The sequence below is a fragment of the Mus pahari genome, chromosome 2, assembly GCF_900095145.1.
Source record: "Mus pahari chromosome 2, PAHARI_EIJ_v1.1, whole genome shotgun sequence".
NCBI classification, from domain to species: Eukaryota; Metazoa; Chordata; class Mammalia; order Rodentia; family Muridae; genus Mus; species Mus pahari.
The window spans coordinates 18,383,150-18,391,793 of NC_034591.1; positions in this window are offsets into that span (position 1 = coordinate 18,383,150).

The following is an 8,644-nucleotide window of genomic DNA, read 5'->3' on the forward strand; positions in this document are numbered from 1 at the left end:
CTAAACAGAACACCAAAGGCTTGTGCTGTAAGATCGAGAAATGACAAATGGGACCTCATAAATTTGCAAAGCTTCTGTAAGTCAAAAAAACACTCTGAATAAGACAAAAAGGCCACCAACAGATTGGGAAAGAATCTTTATCAATCCTAAATCAGATAGGGGACTAATATACAATATATATAAAGAACTCAATAAGATGGACTCCAGAATATCAAATAACCCTATTAAAAATGGGGTACAGAGCTAAATAAAGAATTCTCAATTGAGGAATACCAAAGGTCTAAGAAGTTCCTGAAAAAAAAATTCAACATCCTTAACCATCAGGGAAATGCAAATCAAAACACCTCACACCAGTTAGAATGGCTAAGATAAAAAATTCAGATGTCAGCAGATGCTGGCAAGGATGTGGAGAAAGAGGGACACTCCTCCATTGTTGCTGGGATTGCAAGCTGGTACAACCACTCTGGAAATCAGTCTGGCAGTTCCTCAGAAAATTGGACATAGAACTACTGGGTGATCCAGCAATTCATCTCCTGGGCATATACCCAGAAGATGTTCCAACTGGTAATGAGGACACATGCTCCACTATGTTCATAGCAGCCTTATTTTTAATAGTCAGAAGCTGAAAAGAATCCAGATGTCCCTCAACATAGGAATGGATACAGAAAACGTGGTACATTTACACAATGGAGTACTACTCAGCTATTAAAAATAATGAAATAATAAATTCATTAGGCAAATGGATGGATCTGGAAGGTATCATCCTGAGCGAGGTAACCCAATCACATTAAGCATTTAAAATGTTTGTTAACAATTTAATATTACCCATATTACTGTGATTCCTTATAATCCTCAAGGATAAGGTATTGTAGAACAGACCAATGGAACTTTAGAACAATATCTTCATAAAATTTTTTAAAAAGGGAAAATTGTATCCTCACACACCACAAAATTATTTAAATTATGGTTTTTATTTTAAAAGTTTAAAATTTGGGTGCTAAGGAACTCCCTGCATATGGGGAAGAGGGCATGTTTGTTTGTTTGTTTGTTTCTGCAGGATGGTGAAGGATCGTGCTAGCTACCAGAGTGGTTAATGAGACATGCTGATGCTGGGACAAAGAATGATGCTGACTGTGAGCTTGCAGACTGCCCTGACAATGACAACAGGGAAGCTGTATTGGGCCTATGTCCTTGATCCACCCCCTTACATCCAATGGTATGGGCAGGTCCAGAAGTTATGGTAATGGTAACAATACTCAGTTGAAAGATATGCCTGCAGGAGGAAATTTCACTATCGGTAAAGCAATTAATTACCAAGGATTGGGAACTGGTGTCTCAAAGCAGAATGCTACTAGATGTCTGAGCGTATCTCCTACTACATTGCAGGGAAAAGATCTTGACTCATGAAAAGATGGTTTAAATGACATTTGAGTAACTTTATCCACTGGCCTAGAGGCTGAGGGATACCAGGCACCACAACATTTTCTGCATTGTATTTTGGTTCAATTAGTGCCCCACATAACCTATTATTCAGCGAAAATGGTATTAAGAGCCTTAGTTAGACAAATTGAGGGACACCTTATGAGACAAAGGAGAGAACCTATCTCTTTGACTTTAACACTAATTCTAGGGGCAAGGCTAGCCCTGGTCGGCACTGGAATAACTGTGCTAATATTATTTTTTTAAAAAAGGATTATACCAGTTTAAAGACAGAAATAGATAAAGGTATCCAGTGCCTAGAAAGGTTCATTTTCCACCTGAAGCATGACATGCATCCCTTGGTTGAAGTGTTGTTACAAAACAGGCAGGAATTAGACTCAGTCTTCCTTCAATTAGGACTATGTGCCACCTTACCCGAGAAACACTGCTTCTATGTCAACCATTCTAGAGTTATTAGAGAATCATTGGCTAAAGTTGGAAAAAATATAGATAGAGGCCAGAGAATAGGAGAACATTCCAAAAGTTGCTCCACTCAGTGTTTAATTCTTCCCCATGGTTAATTGCCTTAGTGTAAACCCTAGCCAGACCCTTGATTATCCTGCTTTTGCTGCTAACCTTTGGACCCTGCATTCTAAATCGCTTAGTTACTTTTATTAGAGAACACGTGAATACAGTACAGCTGATGATACTTAGACAACAGCATGAAGATATACCGCTCAATAATTCTACCTAGGAGTTAACAGAACGTGGTTAATTGCTTTAAGATTGAAGCACTCATAAGAAAAAGGGGGGAATGAGAGAGTCCAGACTTGGAACTTCCCACTGAGCCTTAGGGAAAGTCCCTGAGTCTCCTCCCCTTTCCAGCCAATTATCCAGCCACCTGAAGATAGAGAAGGTCCTTGAGTCCCCATCCCTGCCCAGCCAATCAATGTAAAGGTCACCAGGACCACCAATCATTATGTGCCTAGTTGCTGTTTCTATAATCTGCCCTCAAAAATTGTTTAAAAGCTGTATGAAAGAAAGAGAAGGGGTGGCCCCTCCTCTGGGTGCAGGATGACCTCAGCGCACCGGAACAATAAACCTCTTGCTTTTGCATTGAACTCTGTTCTTGATTCTCATTTGGGGGTTTCCTGGTAGCTAAGGCTCACTTATATAATCAGTGCTCACCAGCTTTATCCTCTTCACGAACAACTGCAGCCTGAAGTCAGAGGCAAACATTGTTGAGTCCTGCCTGCTAGCATAGCTGTTGTCATTTTGTTCCATGCCTGACAGTCACTGACACAGAAAAATAGCTTGACTCAGAGCAGGGTCGTGATGACCACGCAACCTGTTATTTTCTGTGTGTTCTGAGGTTGGTTCATCTTAAGAATTTCCACAGACATAAGCTCCACATAGGACCAATAAGAATAAAGGTCAGTTAGAACTGATCTGCCTAGTCATCCAGAACAGCATGAGTCAGAGCTGACCACCAAGCAGCACTCCCTGCACCTGTGTGTGAGCTCACTGTTGTTGCCTTTGTAAGCTGGCCCTGAGAAATGTTCTAGGTCCAGACTTAAGTCCTGAGTTTAGGCTGTGATCCTGATCAGTCTTAGGATATGTGTTGAATAATCTATCCCTATCTGACTGAGATCAATGTTTGTGTGCTTTGTGAGGCGATTCCTGAGCCCCAACACAGGCCTTTTCAATGCAAAAGTCATTATGATAGGCTTCCCAGTACTCTTGCAATCATTTTAAAGCAGAGTGTCCAGCACATAGTCAAAGATATCCTGTCATAGGAGCAAGGAAATCACTACAGATGAAATCTAAGCAACAGCAAAGACAGACCTACAGACTGCACAAATCCAGGTTAGTAACAGTGAACTAACTATTCCAGTTAAAAGCTAAGATTGATGAGTTAGATTTTAAAATATAATTATATTCTATATAAAGATGAATATTTCTTAAAAACATAAGAAAACACAGAAGTAACTGAATGTGTAATGATGTAGCATAAAACCCACGTCACTAAATGGACACCTTGCTTAAAGGCTTTACCAGAAACAAAGGAAGTCACTTTATACTGATGAAATCTGGATTCACTAGAAAGCTACACAAATTCCAAGCCTCCTTGTATCTATGAAAAAGAGTTCAAATCCACGACCCAAGGATGTACCAGACTGAGATGAGAAACAGCAGCCAATGGAGGTGTTTTTAAGTCCCCATCTCCCTCTTTATAATTGATAGAATAAGGAAAAATAGATGAATGTGTGTTAATGTGTGAATTTGTATATCTGTGTGTAGTTGATCTAAAAGTCACATCACAAATGATGCAACAAATTCAGAATGCACATAAAATGTGCACAGAATATGTACAGAATATGATACATGAAGAACATCATGGAATTAGTCATGTGATGGGGTAAGATGGGGTGGGAATATCTTGTTGTTCTCTGATCTTAAAGCACTTAAGATAAAAATCACTACATGAAGAAGCCAGAAAACTCCCATAGGCTTATAAATTAGTTTCTAACAAGTTCATAGGTTGAAATAATAAAATATTCTAACAAAATATAACAAAACTTGCCACATGCATGGTTAGAAAAATTTGTGATCTTCCATGTTTCTACTAGAAAGGAAAGGCTAACTTTAATAAGCAAATGATGCATGTTCAAAAGGTAGAAATGGGGGCTGGAGAGATGTCTCAGTGGTTAAGAGACACTGACTGCTCTTCCAGAGGTCCAGAGTTCAATTCCCAGCCACACAGTGACTCACAAACCATCTGTAATGGGATCTGATATCCTCTTCTGGTGTGTCTGAAGACAGCTACAGTGTACTCATTTTAAAAAAAAAGTAAGAAAGGAGCCAGACATGATGTTCCATTCCTGTAATTTCATTAATTTTTAAGAGGCAGAGGCAAGAAGATTGTGAATTCATGGCCAGCCTGGGCTACATAGAGAGAGCTGATAGCGTGACACAAGAAAAAAGTGAAAAAGAAAAAAAGAAAAAAAGAAAAGATGAGCAGCAAAGAGAGCAAAGGAAACATGTTAAATAAAAGTAAGAAATGGAAGAGCCAGAGGCTGGAACCGCTGCTCCGTGGTAGAGCAGTTACCTCGAGAGAGCAAGGCAGTGGCAGTGTGCTTTCTGTCTCAAGCACAGAAAGCAAGAAGCAAGCAAGAGGGAGGAGAGAGGAAAGGAGAGGAGGAAAGGAAAGGGTGTGTGAGAGAGGAGGAGTCAGGGAGGGAGAGCCAAACTTAGTCAACTGGAAATACAGTGAAAATGAGGACACACGAAAGAGAGGGTGTGAAGCTTGGGGGGAAGCAGGAAGCAGATCTGGGAGAAGGGGAGATCTGTTGGCAGATATCAAAACACATGGCATGACATTCTCAAAGAAAATATAAAATATTAAAAATAAATTAATTTTAAAAGCCAATGGAGCCAAAGCTGGCTTTTGGGAAACGCTAATAAAGTGAATTATGCTATGTTAGACAAGGAAATCTACACAGTAATGAAATGTTTCAGGGCTGCTTCTGACAATGTAATTATCATGAACATGATAGTAAGCAAAAGATGATAGAATGTATACCGTAGAAGTCCATCTATATGAACTTCAAAGACTAAACAACTATACCACTGAGGATTGTCAACAGCAGAGCTACACTGGAGAAAGAAAAAAATCATAAATGAAAGATAGCAAGAATGGGTGCCATGAGGCTCACAGCTCGTAGTCCTCCAGGGCGCGGACAGTGTGGCTGAAAGTTGTCTCTGAGAGGTGGCTTCAGAGCTGGTTGTGCCCTTCTTCCCTGGGGTTCCACATTACCCACTTTATAGTTTTTTTTAAAAAATCATGCTTTAGACATATGTTTTGTTCATTTTCTTGTATTCATTCTACATTTGGTCATTGAAAACATATTTCCTCTTCTCTTTTTCTTGTATTTGCTGTCTCCCCCCCCCTTCTTCTGAGTAATAGCAGTGGCTGTCCTAGAATTCACTCTGTAGACCAGGTTGGCTTCGAACTCTCAGAGATCCTCCTGCCTCTGCCTAACAAGTGCTGAGGTTAAAGGTGTGCACTACTGTACCTGTCTCATTTAAAACAAACACCTAAATTTTGCATGCTGTATTTTGGGACATTCCATCATCTTTAATGTACGTTTTCTTAACAATGTAAAAACATTAATTTCATAATTCAGCTTACCCATATTGATAAGGCACAGCTAACATAAAATCTTGGACTCATGAGGTAGATCAAAGTTGCTTTTAAAAGATAGACATCCAAATAATTATGATTATTAAATCCAAATTGAACATATGTTCAAAGCCAATTCTCCAGTAACTGAGAAAATAGTGTTGCTTAGCATTAATATACTTTCAGAAAGTAGCCTAGTAAATAAAAATGCAGGCAACAGAAAATATATTCAATATATATAAATTAGGGAATTTCCAGATTCTTTTTTCATTGGCTTAAAGTAGGTGTCTCTTATTGTTCCAGGTGAAAATTCAGCTATGTCCCCTTTCTCGAGTGCAGAGAGCCAGTTACTCCGTACTGTAGAAGACATGACCTATTGGACAATGGAAAAGCCTAGAAGCCCCAGCTAGCCCAGGCTGGGGAGGTAGGACAGGCGCCTTCAGCGGACATTACTCCTGAACATTTCAGAGAGCATGTAGGAGTTGAGCTAGGAACAGAACTGGGGTGGACCTGGCCCTCTGGGTGGGGAAGAGACAGAGGCACAAGAGAATCTCGAGGTTAGGGGGTGAAGTACAAATTATGGATGATGGGAAACTGGTGTGGTAATTTCTCTGGAATTCCTACACCCAGGGGGGCTGAGGCAGAAGACAATGCCTAAGGAAGAAAGGAAGAACGACACAGGGAAACAGAAGGGGGCGCCCTTGTCTCTCTGGGATTAGAGCAGTAGTGCCTCCCTCATCCTCACTTAACTGCAGCACACATTTGGTCCTCCATCATTGCAGCCAGGGTGGTGGAAAGCAAGCCACGGAACTTCTCTGCTCGATCCTCCAACATTTACATCTTACCCAGAAAAACCTGAAGTCCTCACAATAGTTTAAAGTGCTCCGCGTCCTACTCCACTCATCCTTCACTACACCATTCCGTTTGATGACTTCCCAGCTGCAGGAACATCATTCCCGCCTTTGTCTCTTCCACTTGCTCTTCCCTCTGTCTGGAATTCTCCTAGTCATACACTCGACTCCAGCAGCCTCTAAGTCGTCTTCCCAGTAGGTCATCTCCACCTGCCCAGGCTTCAGGAGCTGGGCACAGCAGCCTGGGTCTACAGTTCTGACTGCTTGGGAACCTGAGGCAGGAAAATTGTTTGAAAATCATTTGAGTTTACAAGTTTGAGACCAACTTAAGCTACAGGGACACAGGTGTCCTTCATGCTCCCAAAAAAAGAGAGAAGGGAAAAACAAAAAAGAACGGGAAGGGAAAGGAAAGGAAAAATATTTTCTACACTGATACTAACCAGCGGAACTTTCTGGAATGGTGGGAATATGGCCCCGTTGATGGCTGGGAAAGCTCTGAGTGTCTGCAGAGAAGAGGAAATGAGGTGTGATAAGGAGCTGAATTTGTTTTATCACATGAGCTTGGCATGGAGCTCATGTGGAGGTCGGAGGACAGACAACCTGTGGAGTCAGTTTTCTCCTCCAGGTTTATGAGGATTCCAGAGATCTGACTCAGACGTCCAGCTACACCGAGAGACCTCACCAGCCTTGAACCCCCCCCCTCGATTTCTCTCTTGCTTCTTTCTTTCTGTGTCTCTGTTTCTCTGTCTCTCTCTGTGTCTCTGTGTCTGTCTCTCTGTTTCTCTATGTCTCTCTGTCTTTCTATGTCTCTCTCTGTCTCTCTGTCTCTGTCTCTGTCTCTGTCTCTGTCTCTGTCTCTGTCTCTGTCTCTGTCTCTGTCTCTGTCTCTGTCTCTGTCTCTGTCTCTGTCTCTGTCTCTCTCTCTCTCTCTCTCTCTCTCTCTTCTTTCAAGACAGGTTTTCTCTGTGTAGTCCTGGCTATCCTGGAACTGATTTTGTACAGCAGGCTGGCCTCAAACTCAAAGATTTGTCTGCCTCTGCCTCCTGACAGTTGATAAAAGCATGCACTGCCACACTTGTCTTGAATTTTTCATTTTAACAGAACTTCTATGTTCTAGCTGCAGCACCTACACACTTGTCATCTCCTTTGCTAGTAGTTCCTTACCATCTGTCAGTAATATACTACATAATTCTATATATACTATACTACACTACTACACTACACTATACTATGTAAATTAATTCTGTGTCATATTTATAGTTTGCTCTTCTTGCTACAAGGTAAGCTCCCCAAGGAGAAAAGTTCAGAGACAAGTTTGTTGGAGACCAGGTTGAGAAAACCCAGGCATCTTACATCCCAGGCATCTCACAGCCCAGGCATTTTTACAGCACGCAGCTGAGAGCCATATAGTTCTTTGTTTGGAGCCCTTTCCCCTCTCTCTGCAAGGCCGTTCTGTTGGAATCAGCAAGATTCCGGCCCTACATAAAGGACTGAGGTAGTCTTCCGACATTCCGGAGCTGCCCAGAGCTGTCACCTTGGGCTGTTAACAGAAACCAGACTTTGATATAAGCTGCCTGATGTTCTGGAGCAGTGACACCAAGGAACTGAGATAAATCACAAAAGTTTCAAACTCCCAATTAGCCTCCCCATTTGTCCTTCACTGAGCTTCTTTTGATCACTCCCTAACCCCTCTCTGTATTGTATAAAACCTGAGCATTTTCCCTTAGTAAATGAGACTATGACAAGAATGCATGGTCTCCATCTCTTTTTAATTCCCATTTCAATGTAGGTTTGTGATCCCCTTCGAGGACCATGGAATATCTGTCCTGCGGGACGGGATACAAGTTCTCAGTACCTAGGACAGATTCCGGCACATGACCTATACCTGAAGGGGTGGCACATGGCCTATACCTGAAGGGGAATTTGTTTAGTGAATGAGCAAACTATGGTAAGACCTGTATACTTTGTTATGACCCAAGTTGGCTCTTGGCTAACTAGCTCTGAAGCTCCTCTTCTGCCTGGCTGCTCTTACTTTCTTCCAGCCCCTTGTTGTGACATGTTCATTCTTTCTCATGTGTTCTTTCGAGTTTCTCCATGATGAACTCCCTGCCATCACACCCTGGCCTTTCCATCACACCACCCTGGCCTCTCTATCATACCGCCCTGGCTTCTCCATCACACTACCCTGGCC